At 43.9% G+C, this 7,915-nt stretch overlaps 1 non-coding gene across 1 annotated transcript; it reads right to left on the reverse strand.

The window, feature by feature from the left end:
* Positions 1 to 7,536: 7,536 nt before the first annotated feature.
* Positions 7,537 to 7,643, reverse strand: LOC145141563 (small nucleolar RNA R71). Its single transcript, XR_013722757.1, has one exon. It is a non-coding gene; the product is annotated as a small nucleolar RNA R71 (small nucleolar RNA).
* Positions 7,644 to 7,915: the final 272 nt, after the last annotated feature.

The raw sequence follows: 7,915 nt of genomic DNA on the forward strand, positions 1-7,915 counted from the left end.
CCCTCTCATTCTCATGCATGTTTGGCCCAATCAACCCTCGGGTTGGAATACCAAACACACCAAGTCCAATCAATCATAGGGTCCGGTCATCCTCATGATGGAATACCCTAGATTGGAATACCACTACTCACATATCTACTCTGATTCGACACAACCGAGTGTAACTCACCCATGATGGAATACCCTAGATTGAAGCCCAAGGATCCAACCTTGCAGCTCCCTCAATCTACTCTGATTCGACACAACCGAGTGTAACTCACCCAAATCTCGACATCACGTCTACTCCAAACGTACCATGACAGGGGAACATTACTCTCGCGATCCCTAGGTCTACGACCTACGACTGGAATATCCTCACATGGTTCTCAGCACCGGTCTAGACTGCTCCCGAGTCTATCAACTCCGCTATCTCTAGCTCCTCTGTCCAAATCTCCAATCTCGAGCTACTCACCTTCTCCCCTTCCAAGGAGACCTGAACCATGACTTCGCATCATCAGTCGGTGCTGAAATGTCGGAACCTCACTCTACATCATCCACTTGTGGAGCACGTCGCTATCCCATAACACATATATATACTCAGAAACTGATTGCATAACCTACAATCCAAAATAGTCTTCCGCATTCCCGTCAACATTTCTGATACTTGGGAACAACCCCACTGATTGTTATAGCATAGCAGTATCCTCACTGCTAGCTCAAAGATCCACCATACAGACAGGGTTCTTACCATAACTGGAACGCCTCATCGCACCAAACCGACATCAAAAATGCGTCAGGCGACATCCTTCCAAACCACGCCCCATCCGAGAATTTCCAGTTCTCCCCTACTTAGAGCACTAACTACTGTCTACCGGCAGCGAAGCTGGTACGCGACTCAATCATCCCAATCCGAGACAACGAACTTCAAGGGATCCAAGTTCCCGCTGATGATTCCGAATCTCGGGATCATGACCTTCCTCTCTCTTGAATGCATCACCAGATACTACCCCTATATAATTTCTCAATAATAACTTCTCACTATCATCTACTATGCTCTAATAACTTATGCAGGGAACAAACAACTCATAATAACATGAACAAGATATAGAAGGAAAAGACATACCGACTGTCACCTCTGGCGCTGTCCTGATCTCCTCGACCACAAGCTGATAAGCACGCCCTGGAGCCTTTGAAGGCTCCGCTCGACCCTGAACTCCGTCAGTAAGTCTCAACGTGGATGGTGTTGGGACCTGCACTAGCCTGGCAGCCAATAGAGGACACTGGGCCTTCATATGGCCCACCAGATCACAATGATAACAAAGTCGGACTCCGGCAGCTAGAGCCTGCTGCCTGCAATCCCTGGCTATGTGGCCCTCCTTGCCACACTTGTGGCACCCAGAAGAAGATCAACAAACTCCATCATGTACCTTACCACACTTCCCACAAGTGCGCCTCCTATGGCTTTCCTGACGATAATCAGCGGCCCTCATCCGTTTTGGGGCAGGCTTCGACTGTACCGGGGCTTGCCTCTGCTCCCTCAGCTGGAGCTCAATCTCTAGCTCGCGCCGCCTGGTGGCCTCCTGCAACTCCAACAAAGTATCACATCTCTGTGTGGACACAAACTGTCTGATGTCCCTCTTGAGCATGCTCAGATACCGGGTCATCTAAGCCTGCTCCGAAGCAAACTCAGGGCTGAACATTGCCCTCTCCGTAAACATCCTGGTGATCTCCGTCACCGACTCTGAATCCTGTCTAAGCTCCAAAAACTCATGAGCCAATCTCTCCCGCTCTACCCGCGGAACATAACGAGTACTAAACATATCCCGAAACTGATCCCAAGTCACCACAACTCACTGCGCGTCAGAGTCTGATCCCGTAGTCAACTAATCCTTCGCCCCGAGCCTCAAAAGGTTCAGAGTACACCTCACCCTCTGCTCAGCAGGGCACGAACACATGAAGAAACATCCCTCCACATCCTACAACCATCTCATCACAACAATCGGATCCTGAACTCCGTCGAAGGTAGTGGGCTTTGTATTATCGAAGTCCCGGTATTGGAAGCCCCGACCGGCTCCTCCCTCTGCCGCTGTAGCTGCCGCGGCAGCCGTCTCAGTAAGAGCTGCATAACGATCATCGAAGTACTCCCTCATAGTGGACTTAATAGTCCCAAATAACTCCGAAATCTGACCCCGGACAATCTCGACCACCTCCTCGCGGATGATCTCCCTGACCCGATCCTCTGTCAACATTGGCCCCTCCTGACCGATAATCTCAGGTGCCACTTAGGCCCCCTGATCACCCTGACCTGATCCCGATCCGGATCCAATCACGACATGCCTCGTAACCACCATACTGAAAATAGAAGAGGAAAAATATCAGACAATCCGCCTAGATAACCGGGGACCAACTCCCTTCTAAACTCTAGGGGTTGTGACTTTCTTGCTACGTGTATGGGTCCTGTGCTTTCAGTAGTACGGGCCCATACTACCTTCCATACCTACCCATAATTGTCTCAAGTATCACAACAACACCCTAATAATATACATAACATAACGAAGGCTCAATCCTCACTCCTAGAGGAATGCTAAATATCTCATAACTGGCCTTCCGACCTATTACAACCCACCCATCCATGAAACTTCCACTAACCCTGCAGCACTAGTGTATGCTAGCCATACATGACGCTAGACCCTGTAGACATTCGAATATCCAATCCTACCCTAAGCTCCCAATCAAACAAGAACAGAACATAAGGCCAAAGCAAACATTCTCAGGCTATAAGATCTTAATTATGTATAACCGTGATGCATACACTAAGCAACTACAGTAATGATGTCAATTTCATACAAAGGAAAACCTAGGCTAGCAGGCATCATGTAATCAGGCAATTCTATCATGCAATTCCTGAAGATCCCTAGCCTAGTACAAGCATGTTGTTCTAATCATATCACATAATCAAATAACTTGTATGGTATTTTGGGGTCTAGTTACTGGCTCCGGCTGATCGTACCCTCTGCATCCTCCTTTACTCATTTTGAAAACCATTTGAAAATCTTCCCTTGATTTGAGACTGGATTCACACGAATGTTCCTCCAATTCACTCAAACCAAGGCTCTGATACCAACTTGTAACACCCATAAAATTCAAGCCAATTTAAAACATTTTAACCCATTCAAAATCATTAAGTTATTACAACTTGTTTTCAAAATAGTTTAAACATCAGAGTATCCCTACAACCAAATCACAAAATCATGAAATATGAGGAGCGGTACGATCACGCCTTTGCCTTGCCACGATCACCTGATGTACCTGAAACAATAAACTGAAACTGTAAGCTCGAAAGCTTAGTGAGTTCCCCCAAAATACTTGTACACACAACCATACACATACAACAATGAACAACATACTATGGGTCCAATCAACCGTCAGGTTGGAATACCCCAGGCCCTCAACCGTCGGGTTGGAATGCCAACATACTATGAGTCCAATCATCCTAGGGATGGAATACTCTCGGCCCACAACCATCAGGTTGGATTACCCACACACCTATACATACAATAACTACTATGGGTCCAATCATCCCTCGGGATGGAATACCCCAGGACCTCAACCATCAGATTGGAATGCCCACCTACTATGAGTCCAATCATCCTACCGGGATGGAATACTCCTGGCCCTCAACCATCGGGTTGGAATGCCCACCTACTATACATACAATAACTACTATGGGTCCAATCATCCCTCGGGATGGAATACCCCAGGCCCTCAACCATCAGGTTGGAATGCCCACCTACTATGAGTCCAATAATCCTACCGGGATGGAATACTCCTGGCCCTCAACCATCGGGTTAGAATGCCCACATACTAGCAAACATGTGCACCTATCAAATAACCATATAACAGTCTACAAGACAACATACTAAGGCCCTATCATCCTACCGGGATGGAATACCCTCTACTACTGCTCAACACGTGCACATATAACAGGTAATCTCCTACCAGCATACAGACAGTCAGACCAACTACAGGTCACTAAGCATAGCCACATCCAATCCACCAGAATACCGATCTAACAGAGCATACCATCATATAGCCATCCTATCTACCAGGATGCCAACTAACATATCACAGCAGTAACTATCTCAAATAACAAATCAAAGGGTCGGCCTTGGTGCCTTAGACCCATGGGTATAGTGAGGATAACTCACCTTGAAACTGCCGAACCGAATCACGAAAGCAGAATCCCAAAGCACTGCCCCAAACTTCAACACCTATAGCCATCAATGATCCATTGACATAAATATCCAAATTACCATAATACCCTTGAAGGTCAAACTGGTCAAAGTCAAAGTCCTGGCCAAAGTCAACCTTCCTGATTGAACCTACTCGCCGAGTCAACCCGTTGACTCGCCGAGTTCCTAAACTCAGAAAACTCTCATATCACGACTCGACTCGCCGAGTCACCCCATGACTCGTCGAGTTCAAATATCTCCGAGTCCTATCATGTCCAACTCACTGAGTCACCACTCAACTCACTGATCTGAGTCTTAACCACAAGAGGTTGGGGTTTTGCGTTTTGACTCGCCGAGTCCAAGAACAGACTCGCCGAGTTCACGGCAATCTTCAACAGACTTGCCGAGTTGTTCTTCCAACTCGTCGAGTCCATGCCTATCTTCAACAGACTCGCCGAGTCCAAGAACAGACTCGCCGAGTCTCTTCAGTCCTTTATGTTGGATTAGATGTCTAAGCCCATAACTATTATTGGTATGTACTTGACCCGAGAGTAGCATGGTCCATTTGGGTTGCATATCATCAAGACAATTTGTTAGGATGGACTTTTGAGAGAAGGTTATTTATGGTTTATTAATATATTATTAGTTATAATATATTAATATGAAATCATATGTTTTAATTAGTATCGATCAAGAATTAATTTGGAATTAATTTAGTGATCAAAAGAGACTAATTAAATCTATGGGGACTAATTATGATAATTAGTTATATTTATATGTGTTGGGCTTATGATCCATGTTGGACCAACTTTATGTATGGATACATAAAGAGTATGGCCACATGAACCATGGATCATAAAAACCATGGGTATGGATTATGGGTTATACCTATGACCCTTGGAATCCTACATATAAATAGGTTACTCCATAGCCAAAATCACTACTTCTTTTCTTAGAGAAATATGGAGGTGTTTTGTTGCATGGAATTCTCTCTCAAGAGCCACCTTTGTCCTAGGTGTGTTGTGATTCCATTTGAGGCATTTCATACTATTGGTGCTAAGCTCTTAAGGCCAAATACATCAAGACTTCAAGCCACATAAAAGGTATGTTTCCCTAACTAGTATATTATATGGTTTATGTCAAATGCATGCTAGTTATAGGTTTAATGCCTTGGAAACCATTTGCATGTATAATTAGTGAAAACATAGATCCAAGGTATTTAGGGTTGTATGTGCACCATAGGATGTTGTATTATACCCAAATCCAACACTTTATTCATACAGAGGCTTTTCGAGTCATGCAGGGGCTCCAAACTGTAGATCCACTCTTTTAGGGCATGAATCTCACGTAAAGTTGCAAAATTTACGTGGAAACAAAGAGCTATAGGCCCAAATCAATCTGGGGCTAAGGTTTAAGACAAGGATGCTTCACCAACATGCCAAGGGTTGATACTTTGTGAGTTTCTGGACCAAGACAAGTCTAGATCTGAAGTAGCAACCTCAGATCTAGACCCCTAACCCGAAATAGATCCTTAACATGCCAAAATGGCCCTAAATCTCATTCTTGAATAGATATAAATGAAATAGAGTCAAGGTAACAGCTTGTTACCTCCAAAATGTGCCCAAGCTGAAGTAGATTCTGGATCTACACCTATCCCTTAATGTAGCATCTTGATCTTCAAGCTCCCTTCTCAATATTCCTCCTCCAAAGCTCAAATCTCTTTAACAATGGAAGCTCACATGATTTTAGGGTTTACTGACTCTCAAGGGCAATAAGGAGGCTGAAGGGAGGACATATGGTCCTTTAAATAAGGTGCAACCCTTAAATTTAGGGTTTTCTCTTTTCAGCACCAACTCGTCGAGTCCAGCTACCGACTCGGCGAGTTGGTCACTTAACTCGCGACCAGAACCCGCTCCGACTCGATGAGTAAGCATACCTACTCGTTGAGTACCTTCTTCAATTTACACTTAAGTCCTTCAATCATACTTATAAATTTTGGGATGTTACATAATACATGTCCATTTAGGTGTTTCTAGTTGTTTGGACTCATAAAAATGAGATCTTCGTCGTCAAGATCTCTCCATGCATGAGATATGAGGACCTTTGTGAGTAAAGGATAATAGTTTATGAGATTTAGATTTGTCCAGCCATGTTAAGGCTTAAAATCACCAACTTTATGGAGTAATGGACCTTATTCAGCCCAGATATGAAGTAGTAGCAATGTTCTTAGCGGATTAAGACTAAAAAAGTGAAAAGAAGAAATCTGGGGAGTACGTTGTGCGTACTCCCAGCTATGCGCAGCGTAGCCCTGAGCCATGCCGATGCATGCATGGCTGACTGTACGCCCAGTGTAGAGAGATGTACGCCTAGCGTACGCGCTGGGTGTTGACTTCTGTTGACGTTTAGGGTTTTGGTTAAGTTGTGGACTTTGGAGGCCATGGAGGGATAAACTGGTCTTTTACCCTTCTAGGGTTTAGTAGAGGAGTTTAGCCTAACACATTTTTTGGAGTTGTTAATATTAATTATTAATTAGAGGAAAATGTGATAAATGTTAGGCGAAGTCTAGACCAGCAGTTCGGGTACGGGATATACTGTTTTACTTTATGAGGTGAGTCTTCTCACTATACTTACCTGAGTGGTAATACTGTGTGACCGGACGGTCTTGTCAGAGTTATTGATCGGAGGGTCTTATGTGCTTATACTAAGTTACGTGATATCATGCATCTTGTCTTTGTGATTTATGTTGTATATTATTTCTTTTCCTTATTGAGTTAGGACCCGAGGGTCTAAACCGAGTTGTGAGACTGAGGTTCTTCACTGAGATACCAGAATGGAGGGTCTGACCCGAGCAGTGAGACTGGAGGGTCTTCACTGAGACACATGACCGGATGGTCCTTATTGAGATATAACCATGAGAGGCTAATTATTATGTGTAGTATTTTGTGGAACTCACTAAGCTTCGTGCTTACATTGTTGTGTGAAATGTGTTTCAGGTACCTCTCAGGATCGCGGGAAGGCGTCGGCACGATTGTACACACCAGCTAGAGATTATGTTTTGAGGATTCTGGGATGTGACAAACATTTAAATTGTTGTGTTTTGAACAACTTATAAAATTGGGTTTGAGAAATGTGAAAATGTGTTTTGTGTGGTTTTAAAAATGAAAATTTTATTTGAAAAATTAGAGTGTTACTGAGAATGCTTCCAGTCACTTTTAAGGGAGATGCTAAAGATTGGTTAAAGGCACTTCCACCCGGTACAATTACTACATGGGCACAAATGCGTGAACAATTTTTAGAGCTATTTTGCCCACCATCAAAAGTGTCCAAACTCAAGAAGGCGATAGCTAACTTTGAGCAACAATCAGGTGAATCACTTTGTGAAGCATGGGAGTGTTACAAAGGATTACTTCGAAATTGCCCCCAAAATGATCTTAATGTGCACCAAGAAGTATCAATATTCTATGATGGGGTAAATGTGATGACAAGGCAACTCCTTGATTCTCAAGGACCGTTGACGAAGAAAAATCCCGCTGAAATTAGGGAGCTAAATGAGGAGTTTTCAAAGCATTCGCTTGAGTATCATAATTCTCGAAATAATGGAGCTAAAGGAATTAGGAGTGGCACTTCTGAAGATATGGCGGCTGTGTTAGTTACGTTGAAAAATATGGATCGACGAATGAAAAAGATGGACCAATCCATACATG

The sequence above is a fragment of the Lactuca virosa genome, chromosome 9 (assembly GCF_052849685.1).
Source record: "Lactuca virosa cultivar CGN04683 chromosome 9, Lactuca_virosa_CGN04683_v6, whole genome shotgun sequence".
In the NCBI taxonomy this organism is placed as follows: Eukaryota; Viridiplantae; Streptophyta; class Magnoliopsida; order Asterales; family Asteraceae; genus Lactuca; species Lactuca virosa.